Source organism: Thunnus maccoyii, chromosome 17, assembly GCF_910596095.1.
Source record: "Thunnus maccoyii chromosome 17, fThuMac1.1, whole genome shotgun sequence".
Lineage (NCBI taxonomy): Eukaryota > Metazoa > Chordata > Actinopteri > Scombriformes > Scombridae > Thunnus > Thunnus maccoyii.
This window is the reverse complement of record NC_056549.1, coordinates 17,262,073-17,275,730: the sequence shown is the minus strand read 5'-3', so window position 1 is coordinate 17,275,730 and position 13,658 is coordinate 17,262,073. Positions and strand designations below refer to the sequence as shown.

Sequence of the window (13,658 nt, the reverse complement as noted above, 5' to 3'; positions counted from 1 at the left end):
TTCATGTCATCTGCAAATTTGATTGACATGTCGGAGCTGTGGGTGGGAGCGCAGTCGTAGGTGAAGAGGGACTAGAGGAGTGGACTGAGGATGCAGCCTTGGGGTCGCCGATGTTGAGGATGACGGTGGATGAGGTGTGATTGCCCAGCCTGATATGCTAGGGGTCTGTTGGTTAGAAAGTCCTTGATCCACAGACAGAAAGGGTTTCTAAACCTAGTGTCTGCAGTTTGTTGACCAGTTTGTTCAGACTGATGGAGTTGAATGCCGAGCTGAAGTGAATGGACAGCATCCTGACATTGGTGTTGGAGTTTTCTAGGTGGGTGAGAGTTTCATAAATTTCATACACTGTTGTACAAGATTGAGCTGATGGTGAGGGATTTTCATTGTATTTAAAGTTGGAAATAATAAATATACTGTAATCCATCTGTATGATTAGGGTAAACACCACTTGTACCAGTTAGAGACACTCTCTACTCTATTACTGAGAAACGTTGGTTGGGTTTGTTGCCTGGCATTATATTTGTGTCCCAATCCTGAATGAAACACAATTATTAACTCCATACCTGTCTAGCTGACAGTGTCAATACCATCAGACTTCATCACGTCAGTAAAGAATATTTTGATGACATTTTTACTGTATATCAGCATCTACAAGGTGACAGCTTCTCAAACACAACACCAGCTGCTCTGTCATCTTGGCTGCTGTTTGAAAATGCTGAAAGTTTTAACTTTGAGGCATTCTCTGAGCAAAATGAAGTGAGAAATCACTTAGAAAAGTTATTTCCAAAACTCATCCCAGAAGCTATAGTGAAGACAGATGACAAGACAAACTGTTGCTGACAAATTCTGTCTCCCTTAATAAACTGTGTGTGTGTGTGTGTGTGAGAGAGAGAGAGAGAGAGAGAGAGAGAGAGAGAGAGAGAGAGAGAGAGAGAAGAGAGAGAGAGAGAGAGAGAGAGAGAGAGAGAGAGAGAGAGAGAGAGAGAGAGAGAGAGAGCTTAAGGGTTTGTTTTAGTAATAACCAATCTAAAGGAAATCTAATCTCTCAGCTGTCATCCACATAAATACACTCATAGGCTTCCTCTTTAATCATTTACCTTTTGCAGGCTTTCTTCCCCGCTGTGAAAAGCAGAGAAGGATGAGGTGGTAAATTATAGACAGACATAAAAAGTGTGTTAGCCCAGACAACAGCAGCAGGGATGAAGGGAGAGGGAGATGGAGAGAAAGACAGAGGGAGGAAGATAGATAGACAGAAAGAGAGCAGACACAGCATGCAGTGATGACTCAGCCTCCTGACTTTAACACAGTAATAAACAGACTTCAGCCCTGAAGTCACAGTGACGCACACAAACATACACAAACGCACACACACACAGTACATATACACTCCAACGCATTTCTATCTCTATAGCTGAAAGCTACTAAAAGCTTTGAAAAAGACAAATAGCTGCAAGTGGCTCAAAAAGTCACCCGGAGATGACGCAGCATGCTCATTTGCATAACTGTGCTTCTTATACCAATTCTGCTCTCACCCACTGCCACCGGTGGGAGAGGAAGTGCTATTATTATACCTGTTTGTGTAAGAGAAGCAGGAGCCATTAGTTTATACCCTGATTTTCTATTCTATTTTTCTATTTGGACAGCACTTTACTTCCATATACTCTGGGTCTGTATATACAGATGTCTCTCTGTAATGGATAAAGGATGCACTTGGTTGCTTTTCAATTTTTATTTTCCTGGTACAAGGTTTTGTGTTTTTTTCTTAGCAACATTAGCGTCGTCAAGAGATGGCAATGTCAATGGTCGGTCAGTCCACCACTTTTGTTTCAGACTGAAATATCTGAACAACTTTCAGATGGACTGACATGACATTTTGTACAAACAGTCATGGTCCCCAGATGATGAATCCTGATGACTTTGGTGACTTTTTCTCTACTGCCAGGGTGAGGTTCACATTTGTGGTTCACAAATGGTTCATTTGTGCTGTGAAGTATCTCAACAAATGTTGACATTCATGGTCTTTGTAAACTTTGTGGACTCCCTAACTTTTCATCTAATGCTATCATCAGGTCAAAACTTCAATTTGACAATGAGCATTACAGCTTCAGCAGATCTTTTTTTTTTTTTTTTTTTACACTTTATTTATTTCAAAGACACTTTACATGAGTTAAAATGATCAATAGTCTTGCTCCTTATCTTAACCAAGGGTCTGAGAATAACAGGTGTTGTAGAGATTCTGATGCTCTCTGAGACAAACTAATTGATGATTGTGGGCTTCTCTATATAAATAGACAGACTTCACTTCACCTCACTGAGGACCATTATCCCAGAATCTTTGATTTGTTTTTACATGTTATGCAACTTCCAATTTCCTTCCAATTTAGCAAGTATTCAGTTGTATTATAAACATATTTGTGAGTCTACTTGAAAGCTAAGAAAACAGTTATTAGATTGTTGAGCGGAAAAAGGCAAATGTAAGAGACAATAGCTTTTATATATTTATATATTTGTGTGTAGATATGTTTTTACGAAACATGGCTTGCACTCACTTATTTAAACAAAAAATTGGCAAATACAGAAAGAAAAGGAAGCCAGCAGAGAATTGCAACAAGCGTCTCATTACTCCTCAGAAAAAAAGCAACTTCGAAGTCCACAACTTTCCTACGCTTTGACAATATAGTCCTGGAAGAGGCACCAAGTTTCCCATCAGTCCAGTTGCTTCCTGTCAAAAAAGAGAATATTGATATTCCCTGCTGCTTTTATTTGCTAGTGCATAGACAATTGATTTCAGTTTCTTTTCTCTTACTTTATAACAGTATAATTGATTCTTTCAGTGGATGAGTCTTTCACTTCATCCATCATTTAATATTTTAAGATGCTTTGTTCAGGAGGAAGAAAAACAAATATCTCCAAATTAATGGAGAAATTATTTATTCATGCTAAACTTCTTCACATTAATCCTTTAACTCTTCCACTGCATAGCTCCCTCTAATCATTTCTGCCTGCCTCCCATTTCACAGTGATGATATTCTAAGTGTGTGAGCGCTGCAGTGCTTTTCTGCAAGAACTATATCCCAGTGTCTGAGATTTCTCCCATATAGGCCAGCTGTCATTCACGTGTCACACACACTCAAACTCACATTCCATATGCAGGCAGCACATAGATCATAACAGAGAAGCAACGTGGAACCATGGATCGTTTCAGACAGGCCTCACAGTTTTGGAATATTTTATAACATGAAACCCGATGACAACCCGCTGAAATGATCATGCAGTGATGTCGAGATGGCAGAAAGGCAATCTTTGCAATCCCCTGCAATCAAATCACTGATCTTTTAACTTATCTGAAGAAAATTGCATCCACTGATGAATTCTGTGACTTGTTCGAAGCCTTGAATTTAAATAAATCAGTAAACTCCTGTATTGTAAGACAGAAAACACATTCAGAATCACAAATTGCAGTATGCGTGGTTCAGCTAATCTAAAGCAATGATACCTGTCTCCTAGCACTGCACAAGACAGTCCCAATCATCTCCCCCGGTTGCCATAGAAAAGCTCAAGTTTTTGAACTAAGTTCCTTTTTCTTGTTTTTGTGTGTATCCTCTTGCCCATTTCTGCTTTTAGTATTTATTTTTGTCTCTGATCTAAGTTTTATTAGTTCAGTCTTTTGATACTATGGACCAAGCTACAACCAAAAGCATTTCACTGCGGAATGTATTTGATGTGTATGTGACAAATAAAAACCTTGATCCTTGAACCTTGAAAGCGGCTGTGCGCTGATCTATCAGAGGCAGGACGGTTAACCAGGCGTACGTTTGCCAAACCAACAAGTTTGTCCTCATCCTTCAAGTCTTTTCTCGTGTAAAACCTGGAAATACTATTTGAAAACACCTAACATTAAGCATAAGTCCCATCTTTGTGTTGTTTATCCAAGTAAGTTGTCAAGTGCTGCGTTTTGTTCGCCTCATTCTTAAACGCCAAGCCATAATACGCTCATTACCCACTGATGCCGGAGGGCGTAAAAAGAGCCACTGGTACTTCTTGATGGTTGGTGAGACCCGCAGTCACAGCAGGTGTCAACCCCCCCCAACGGCCACAAGGAGCAACAATTCCATACTCGAAAACAAACGACAAGTGACATAAATCTGAGATGTATGCTTTATCAGAAGTTTTCAAAACAGTATTTTTCAGGTTTACAAGAGAAAAGACTTCAACGATTAACAACTAACGACGATGATTTGACGACTAACTGGTTGGTTTGGCAAATGTACATCTAGTTCCAATACAGAGAAGAGCAGCACACAGCCACGTCCCTTTATGGGAAGCATGTGGTGGATGAGATGCCTGTCTCCTTTAATACATACTAGCACTTCAAAACCATCAGTTCTGTTTATTACTCTGTTGATGTTGGCAACAATGGCAGTGCTTCTATTTGTTTATAGACAGCCTAGACAAAAATCTAGTGGAGAGGAATTAAATAAACACAGTACAGCCTTTTGAGCTCACTATAATTCACTCTGTTTGAGTAAATTTGAGTAACAAATAGAATACTTTTGATTAAGTTAATTGATTCCACGAAAAGAAAAAAGAAAAACCAATAAGCCAAAACCGCCTGCACTTTAATTCAAATGATTTATTTTAATTAGATGGGACACAAGTTCATTTTGCTGCAAGGCAAGTATTAATTACTTTTGTTCAAATAGGTATTAGCGTGATACCAAATGAATACTTTGCTCCTGAACGTTGATTAGTTCAGTGTTGGGCTAGAGTGGGAACAGAAAAGACCACTTTGTGCTGTCTGTACCAACCACCACCAGCCAGCCGGTGGAATTTCTAATGCAGAAACCCAGTGACCTTGGTCGTGTCTTGGAAAGCTGAAAGACCTCGGCTCAGCTGAGGGAGAGACTGTTAGAAAAGAATGGGAGGGGTTGACTTCTGTAATCCCAAAGGTGTGATTGGAGTCAGTTCTCAGACATCTTTAACCTCCAGCTGGGGCATCTGGGGAACATGGGAGTCACAAGAAATCAACGGCTGAGAAGCTGACATGTCACCTGGGTCACACTGCCCTCCCTGTTGTTGAGCTACAAATTTCATCTCCTTCACAGATACTAACTACTCCCATTGGTTTCTATACTTACTGCTTAACCGGCCTCTAACAAAACCAAGATCATTCATGCCCTGTACAAGTGACATTTGTTTAAGCAAAATCGTATGTTTATTCACCTTCTGTTGGAAGGAAGAGAGTTGATAGTGAAGCTTGTCTTAAGTCATAGAGTCCTAAAATGTAAATATTAAGTAAAAGTGAAATATAAATATGGATAAAAAAGATTGCAGCAGCTAGCAAATAGGAATTTGAATGTACTTTTTCTACTATTCCAGGCATCCATTGGTTTCCATATAATTCTGTAGAGTACAAAAATCAATTCATCCATTCTATCAAAGTGAACATCAAGTCTGCATTAATTTCAAGTTACATTCTTGTTGTGAGGCAATGCAAGCAGACTTAAATGACTCTCCATGTCAACTGCATGCCAAAATAATGCAACATTCACATAAAGTAATATAGACTCAGTCATTACTGTAATGGATTACATAAATCAAGCAAGTCTCAAGAGTCTGCTAATTGATTTTTATAAGGTACAGAAATTAATTGAAGCCAATGGATGCCAGGGACAGACAGAAAAATATGTAAAAAAAACCAATCTGTGTATAACATATTTGAAAATGAGCAAAAATGCAAAGTACACAGGATGAAAAGTCAAGAGTGAAAGAGATAAAAACTAGTATGGCCCTGTAAGATTGTCTGCAATTGTGCAAAAACTTGTGCACAACATTCTTTTAGTGTTATTTCATAGGCAACAACAATAGCAGGATAAGCAGTTCATACTGTGGGATCATAAGCACCTCGAAAGCAGCTTATACATAAGGTTAAATAACTCCAAGCATACACAAGATATAGCACACGAGCCCTTTGGTTTCCTACACTTTGGGATCATATCACTGCAGTGACATCACATCACTCCTTTTGCACGCGCCAGCCACCCTGGAGAAGTAAACAGCTCCACAGACGCACACAGCTTTGCTTGCTCAATGTGAGATTAGTGTCCAAACAGAAACAGTCCAGGCTGGAATCTGCACCAAGTTATGGAGGGAGGAACAAAGAGGCCTTTTCAGATAATCAATCATCCTCTCTCTATAAGTTTACAGAAATATGATTAATGACCATGAGCATGGGTTTAAACACTTTTTTAATATGAAAAACAGCTGAGAGTGTATCACTCTGGAGATGACAAGATATTACTACTTTTATTGTGTCATGAGAGGGATCATTATAGGTGCCAAATCATACGCAGTGTTTTAAAACTTTGGCTGTGTAAGAAGTTCATAGCGCGGCGATGAGACCTGAAAGCTTGTGACTGTTAAATGCAACTCTACTAAACAAACCCTTTCTCGAACAAGATGATCAAAACCATATGTAGCAGATGGAGAAACAGACGCCACTCAGTGCATTTTATGCTATTGACTGAATAAACAGAGGGTCTCTTGTGTACGCTAACTGCTATCAGACAAAGACGCCCACCGTAGGGGGAAAAGTCGGTGTCAAACTGTCAAGTCCAGAGTCTCGATCGCACAATACTCCCCTCACACATGGACGCCTTGTCTGGAACATTCCAGAAAGTTCTCAGCCTCCCTCCCAGCTGATATGAATGAGTGCATTGACTGGGACGCCTTTGCTCCCATCTTTGCCCCTCGCCTCCATCACACATCCATGTATGCATACATTCTCACAGACCATGAATATCAGCTTCATGCAAATGGCACTTTCTGTGTCACCAAAAAGGTTTGTTTATTTAGCAGAAACCCACATTCCAGTATCATTCGATGTGCACCTTAGCTACTTGTTTCTGGTTACAAAGACAACAGACACACAGCCGCCATCACTTAGCCCCAAAAGCAACAGAGAAGGTCAATGAACCTCAAGAAAAAAACTTTTAAAGGGCTTGTTGTTGCTCTAAGCCTCTTTAGTCACTGTTTAGAAATAACATTTCTGCCTCTCTGTCTCTCACTCTGTCGCTCTGTACATGCAGTATTTATTTCATAACTGATACTGAATGATAATAAGAATGGAAAACATATGGCGAGGAAGGCACAGAGAAGGGAGATGAAATTAGAAACACAAACACAAGCTGAGTGCTTGCGGAGGAGCCACTGCTCAGTAATCATGTTGGCAGGACATTAATCTTGCAAAACAACCATGAATATTGTCAGTTATGCTATAATGCAGCTAGAAAGATACATTGTACTCTCCCTTGCCATCTCTTTCAAGTTTCATATTTCCATATTCATTTATGTATAAGACACAAACACATGAATTGGCGAAAGAAAAGTATGATAACGAGCCGAGAAAGACTATCACAGCCTCTCTTCATGTATCTGTCCACCGCTCTCTCTGTTTTTCAAGATTCATCACAGGAAGTAGGCCTAAGTGTCATATGGTGCCCAGCATGCTCCCTCTGCTCTTCCCAAGTGAACATCAAACACAGATCTCATGTCTGGGATACTGTCCAGAAAGACAGGCGCACATACTGATTTTAGCTGCAAGCCTGCTAACAATAAGATCCCATCTGCCTCTCGAGATGCTCTCCAACAGGGTCGATTCAAATCTGACAACAAAATATCTTCAGCAGTGTCGATAACTTGTTTGTATCCAAGCTGCATCTTCGGCATGACCATTTCATGTTGCGATGACTTGAGGCGTCTGTATATGCCCACATGCTTTATGAATTCTTGCATGAGTGAAGTTACCATGATCCGACTGGAAGGGGACTGTGTTTCCAAGGCAACAGCCAGTTCCACGGAGATTTAAGTTGATTGTACGTGTCAAGGCAAGTCAAAGGACTCCGGAGAGAACACGCCATCCGTCTGTATGCATGTTTGTATATGTGCTGTATGTGTAAGTGCATATTTGTGTATGTGAAAGAGAGAGAAAGATGATATTTTGTCAGATAGGAGCAGCTCTTATTCATGCTGAGGGAAACTGCAAATGACTGATAGGAATCTATCAAACGGGGCCACACACAGCTGCTTTTAAAACAACAGCAGGCATACCCAATTGGGTATATTTTAAAAGGCTGTTAACAACCACAATTTCCCATCGGTTGTGGCTTTGTATGGAAAAGCTACTGATATATATGTATGTTGTTGTAGTTCTGTCAGCTACTGCGGGATGCAAACCACGTACTTTTAATTATACCTTATTTTAAATGACAGCTGCTATCTGTACAACCGTATTAATGGATTTCTTGCCGTCACACACTCTTGCTGTTGAGTGTATTATTGGCTACTTTTGTTCACACTTACCATTCAATGTCAGCGCTGGAAAAGGGCAGCAATCACAACAGAGCTGCCTTGATTGCTTTGTGTTCATGTTTTTTTTTTTTTTTTAATTTGTATGTCAATTTTTCTGAGAGGTTTGTCCTCACTGCTTGCAACTTAAAGGAAATGATCCTGTCCTTGCTATCATTATCTGATAAATGTTTCACACAACTACAATTCATCAACTGTTGTCACTGCAGTCAGTTTGTTAAGTTTTCTGTCAAGCTATGTTATATGAAATACATGGCTGCGAGGATTGATATGGTTCTTTGGGTCCAGTGAAGTATATTGAGGGTATTTTTAGGTGAAAAAAACAGGAAAAAAAACAACTTTTTACTGACAAGACGTTTAAGCACTGTTCACAGATCGGCTTTGATTTTAAGTAGATGGGCAGAAAATGCTGTTGCCATGTAGGCGATGGCACAAATTGCTGAGTGAGAATGGGGCGTATGCTGGCCTTCGATCAGCTTTGATTTACACCACATGGGCAGATAATTCTACAGCCAAGGAGTCTGCAGAGTGAAGAATGAGAGTGTGTGTGCGCTGTAATGTCACACAGCGATGGAAACCCTCAGTGTCAAACAGTATTTAGAGGGTAATTCAACTCCTTTTTTCTAGAATCATGTCAGTCATTTCCATTCTTTCTCTGTCCCTTTCTGCTTCAAACACGCATACACATGCACACACACGTACACACGCATACAGTCGCTCTGTAAATGCCTCCCAGACATGGGTTTTTTGGATTTCTCCTACGAAGGAGAAACAGAGCAGAGATACAGAGAGAACAATCTCTTCATCCTCTGTCTACACCATCTGTCCTTCAGCTTCCTATTTCTTTCTTTTTCTCTCCATCTCTCTCTCTCTCTCGCTCTCTCTCACACACACACACACACACTTCAACCCCCCCCCCTCTTGTATCTCACCACTCCTCCACAGGCTTCCTCCACAGCATCACTCTGTCTTTGTGACTGAGGCTAAACTCCTCTGAGATTACTGCCTTTATTAAAAAGATCAGCGTAATCCTCCGCTTTAATTCTGTTATACCCTCTCCGTCTCTCTCTGTACTCCGGCAGTGAGCTGGGATTGGCCGGTGAGCCGGGCCTGCCAGAGGAATAGAGATGACACTGCAGGAAGTGGAGACAGCTGGGTCTCGTCCGACTGCCAGTCTCCTTATCTCCCAGATTAGTCAGAATGATAGAGCTTAGAACAGCTGATTCTTGGTGATTATCCTGTAGGCATCATACAGTCATGTTGTACTGGAAGCCTACATTATCTTGAAAATATACATTTTTTATTATACTCTTAATATATTAATCCTCAACAGTAACATTTATGTGTCTCCAACTGATGTAAAACAAAACACTCCAAAAGCATTGACTTTCTCTATTCTAAACAAGTAGCCTGATAGCTCATTCCTCTGTGTCATTGCTCCATTGTTGCCCAAAAACTATAAAAAGCACATCAGTGAGCCACATTATTGCACTGATAACATGTTCTTTCTTTACCAAGAACATGGGTATTGTAGTTTACTTTGAATCAATCCAACATACACCATCCTGCTGCCCGTAAATACTCACTAGCACACCAAATATGTATTAATTCCCAGCTGAAAATAGTCCCCAAAAATGAACAATTTACTCCTGTTTCAGTAAGGTTTTCAAAAAATGACAGTGCCCAGCAGTTTGAGGTTACTTTATATCTTCAGTAAGAACAGGTGGCCTTGGGGCTGAGTGCCACAGACAAGATCAGCCTTATCCTTTATTAGTAAAGGGTTGGAGAGAAAATCTATTTTTTTGGGCAGATTTTCTGTCAATCCACTGCTCATCAATCTTTCATTTTTCACAAGAAACGATGAGGATATTGAAATGTCCTGTGATGCAAGTGATACAGTTTACATTTCAATAATCAGCAGCAGCTGTTTATTTAATAGAATTTGTAGTTAGCATGAGCAATGATAACCATCAAAACTGACCAAACAAAGAGGACATAACCTGCACTAGTTCAAACTTCAAACGTAAATACACATTCTTGTTTTACCCCACTCATCTCATTGTCTCACATAGTAGTATCTACTTAAACCTCCAAATAACCTTTGACCCCTAACAGCCTGTAGGTTTACACTGATAGATATCCATTTACACCCACAACCAAAAGTTAATCTCCTCCGTCTTTTATTTTCACCATTTGTCACCTGATAACTCACAGTAAACATCACCACTATCTGCCAAGGCTACCATGACAACAATAATCAGATGGTCATTATCTTTAGAACCTAATAGACTTCTCAGAGAATAATTATACAAAAAAAGAGGAAGGTATAGAAAAATAAAAGCAAGATGAATTACTTTTGGCAGGCGAAGCAGTAACCAGAGATTAATCAGCAGCAGTGTTACCACTGTGTGTAATCTTGGCTCCCGGTCCAGTAGATTACACCACTCACCATCCATAACCATGTCATTATAATACACACTGCATAGCTGTTGTGTAATAACATCATGTACTTTTTGCAGAGGATCAACCAATTGATTTGTGAGCAGACTGTGGCAATGTTGTAATTTCTTTTCAATTAGATCCTCTTTTTCCTAACTTTTCTTTGTCATTTTTAGGTATTATTAGGTATGGCCAGTATTGTCATGTACTGTAACAGAGCAGACCATAACATAAATGTTGATCATCATCAAGAAGGATTATCAAATGAAATAAATGAAGCATACCTGTCTTTCACTGCCAGTTTTGTTACTGTTGCAATAAGCTGGAAAAACACTGTTTTTTTCTAAAATTTTCCATAAATCACATTAGAATAACTCCTCTGGAGCACAAATCTCTAATATGGTCTTTTTCCTGGGTGCAGCCAGAAATCAACAGGAGGTTAATGTGAATCAGCCACCAGCTGCTTCATTAAACTTCTCTTGCTGCCCTCATGTCCACCGCATGTCTTGACCTTCATTTGGTACGGAGGCACTGGAAAATACAGCCTGTCAAAGAACATTTTCAAACGTCAAGACACTCCGTAGTGTTAAAAAAAATATTCCACATGCGGTTTAACTGAAAGCTTTGACTACTTGACAGCACAGCTTGCTGGTATTTTTCTCAAGTGTCTGAACTCTGGTGAGAGCAATTGCAGAAAAATGAGCAGCAGGTCTGACACTCAGCCGCTCTGGCACTTTACCAACAGACAGGGCTGACTTGGCAGCACTCCTTCTGTCGCCTTATGGTTTCCAAATGGGCAGACACAGCTCACCTGTGGCTGGCTCCTCCGTGACATTTGCTACACCGGTGACAATTGGTTTACTCAATCACTGATTGTGTTGTGTCCTCTCAGATGCTGTCACTGATTGTTATGAATTGACTTTGTTTATTCTGGTGTAAATCTATATTCAGGCTTCTTTCTTTGTACATTTCCTCCTCTGTCTGAGTCCGTCTGCAACTCCGTACTCCCCCTCCGCCTCCCACTTCTCCCTTCTTCTCACCTGCCTTCATTGTTCTGGCAGAAAGTCTTCTCTTGTTTTATCCACTCATCTCTTGTTCACCCATCCATCCTCTTTTCCCCCTGAGGGGTTATTCATGCATGGCCTGGCTGCTCACACCTCTCTCACACCCAGGCTGAGAGGCACAGATCCACTAACACACCCAGCTCCATCAGGACATGCAGGCCATGCAGAAAGGCCCCATAACAGAGCAATCAAAAACAGGGTAAAGGTGTTAAAAACAACATCCTTTTTCTAGAAGGAGAAGTAAAGACAAGAATGTATCAGGATAAAAGAATGATACAATCAAATTCGCTGAGGTGAAATTAGTTTTATTAACTTTGCATCAAGATGAATTCAATTAATCATCTATTATTAACTTTGAGTTTGTCTGTTCTCAGTGACTACATTTCAACTGACACTTCAAACCCTTTCAGGTCTCATCTTTGACAAAATAAGCCTTCCTCATCTTTTCTAAGTCTCACATGTTTTACTGTTCACACACAGTTTACTCCAACTTTTTTCAGTACTTTGACTGAAGTGAGGGAAAACTTTATTTATACACTTGAACTGGCACTATTTTCTTTCAAGACCTCCACTTCAACAGACCCTTCCGGCTACTTTATTACTCACACTTCAATTGACATGTCAACTCCTTTTAGTGCTTGAAGTTCAACTGAATATTTAACTCTTTTCAGCTCTGTCATTCAGCTAATACTTAAACTTCACTCATGGCTCATATTTAAATTGACACTTCAACTTTATTCATTGCTTAGACATAAACTGACACTTCAACTTCTTTCAGTTTTTCAACTATTTCAAATGTTTCAAGTACAAACTTTAAACCATTAAGCAAGTTTCAGAAAATGTAGCCTTTTCTAGTTCCCAATGTCATTGTAGCAACTTAATCATTTCCATTGTCCATCCTTCCATTCATGTAAAAGCAACTACCTGAAATCCTAATGCTGAAGATGTAGTTATATTGAATCATGTGGTTTAGGTCCTAACAGCTGAGGCTAGACTATTTTGTGTGATTTTCTGAGTGTTTGTTATCAACACTGCTTACCTCTGCTGTCCCTGAGGTGCTGATGACTTGTCATTGCTTGACTGAACACAGGGTTTGACACTAATCTCATCACCTCTCAGTGAAGATTCTGCAGTTAGTGAGAGCTCATGGGCATGCATTGCATCATGGCTTCATATTCGCACAATTTCATACATTTAAGAGAAAAATGGATTCCATGAATAAATTTAGATCTTCGTTTTTATTCAAATCATGTCGTTGGATAAAGTTAAATAACTTTCGATGAAGAGAAAAATAATTGCAGCCCTTGCGGAAGATGACTGAGTTGTACAAGCTAGTCTCCCAACTCCAGGGCAATGCCTCTTTCCAGTAAAGTCTTTACACTAGAAACTTTAGATGCACACCTCCTCCCTTGGCAAAATATGCCAATATTTCCATTTCTTCTCTGCTGTAAAGTTCCGCAAGTATATGTGTTTTTAATGTGCCTTCGACCCTCCCTCTATCCCTTCCTTTCCCATTTTTCCCCTGTCTGTTCTTATTCAACCCCGCCTCATACATGGCAACCTCCCAGTGAGTCTATTGTCCCAGATATCTGCCCTCAGATCAGTAGTCCTGTCCCAACCTGTACCAAGCTGATGTATGTGGCCTGACAGCCGAGCTTTGCAGGGAGAACTCGGTAAGAGGATGAAAAGGGCACCTCTGAGACAGAGAGCTCTGGGAGCTTTCAGAGTCCCCAGGTGCAGAAAGGTAGATGTTATTTGTCTACCTGTAAATAACATGATTAAACAAAT

General features: G+C 40.1%; 1 protein-coding gene across 3 annotated transcripts in view; it reads left to right on the top strand.

Annotated features, from left to right (window-relative positions):
• Window positions 1-13,658, top strand: part of mettl24 (methyltransferase like 24) — a 42,840-nt gene that overhangs the window by 10,733 nt on the left and 18,449 nt on the right. The gene's annotated exons all lie outside the window — the stretch shown is intronic.